The sequence below is a fragment of the Olea europaea genome, unplaced genomic scaffold, assembly GCF_002742605.1.
Source record: "Olea europaea var. sylvestris unplaced genomic scaffold, O_europaea_v1 scaffold14321, whole genome shotgun sequence".
NCBI lineage: Eukaryota > Viridiplantae > Streptophyta > Magnoliopsida > Lamiales > Oleaceae > Olea > Olea europaea.
The window spans coordinates 1-1,465 of NW_019231857.1; the positions used below are offsets into that span (position 1 = coordinate 1).

Consider the following 1,465-nt stretch of genomic DNA (forward strand, 5'->3'; position numbering starts at 1 on the left):
ATCTTATATAAGGTACATGCACTTGGATCTGAAGCCCAAAAAATCAACAAGAAAAACGAAAAATTTGATTAAGTAAAAAAGTTTAAAGCTTGTTTTGCAAGTTTTTATAAATGATTTGTTTGTAAATAGATAGAATTGAGTAGTAAATGAGTGGATAGTACTTGTGTGTTTCATGAAATATGTGGATAAAAAATGATTTGACCATTTTTTTCATAAACGGTTTATAAACACTTGCCAAACATGTGCTTAGATGTCAAGGAACAGAATTAATTAAGATTTATATTAAACAAACAGGAAAGTTCAAATAACAGCCCACCTGTTGTTGAATGAAACTTCCTCATGGCAGTATAGCCTTCCGGCCATATAAATCTCTCATCTTGGAAATTATCAGTCTTTGACAATCTTTCCTGCATGACATCACAGGGCCACATGACATTCATTAGATGAGTTGTTAATTGCCATGGAGAAAGGTACTTTATTCATATATAAAAATGAAAATTAATTACTAAATCGATGCAACCAAAAAAGTCTCTCATTTATACCCTCTGATGTTGCATAAAATGCAGGTATATAACTATTGAACAATAAAAACTAAGTGAAGAACAGAAATCCTAGGTTTTGCAACCACGACAGCCAACTACAGCCAATTGCAGGCCCTCGTGCATATAAAATCAGATGACAGTTGAGACAAGCCATTAAATTATATAATAAAAAGTAACACCTTTCACACGCAACATAGTCCACTGGTTAAGACTGCAGTCTTTCTTCATCATGCAGTAGTGTTAATGCATGTAGATTAACCAAGGCTTAGAATTTGCAAATCCCCTCTTTCAAATGGAGAGTTTTAAGGTCTTCAAGTTTCCTCCGTATCCGTTTATTGCCCACACACTCTTCTTCAATTGATTCTTCGTCCCCTCCATTTTCATATCATGATCATCACCCGCAACACCATCTAGCAGTCGCAACATTCTTTTCTGAAGCTTCTGTTCACTAAGATACCTGATCAAATTCAAGGACACTTCAATTAGTTTCTTGAAGAGCTTCTACTCTTACTCAAATCCAACAAGTAAATGACAATAACAAAAATATGCCATTCTATCCAGGCTGCTGAACATACTCTCGACATGAAAAACATTGTCCAATTAAACATTTACAATTTACAGGTGACAGAATCTCGGATGCCACCAATTTTCATGAGGAAATGAAAATTTACATATTTAAAGGCAGAGAACCAGCAAGAAATCAGGAACCAAATTTATCCAGATGTATGCTAGGACACCTAATTAGCAACAAACATCCAAAGTAACAGAATCTAACAGATTTGCCACACTCCAAATTTCTATCCACTAGGAGTCCGGACATTATTTTTAATTGCTTACAACTTCCAATAAATCAACATTCATGACGCAATAAATGGATTTAAATGATTTTCTGAGATAAGCAAGAATAATGGCACTCGAATAAG

At 34.3% G+C, this 1,465-nt stretch overlaps 1 long non-coding RNA gene across 1 annotated transcript; it reads right to left on the reverse strand.

The window, feature by feature from the left end:
* Positions 1-996, reverse strand: LOC111375936. Its single transcript, XR_002699386.1, has 3 exons — positions 722-996; positions 317-407; positions 1-28 (listed from the first exon to the last, which is right to left on the reverse strand). It is a non-coding gene; the product is annotated as an uncharacterized LOC111375936 (long non-coding RNA).
* Between the last annotated feature and the right edge of the window lie 469 nt (positions 997-1,465).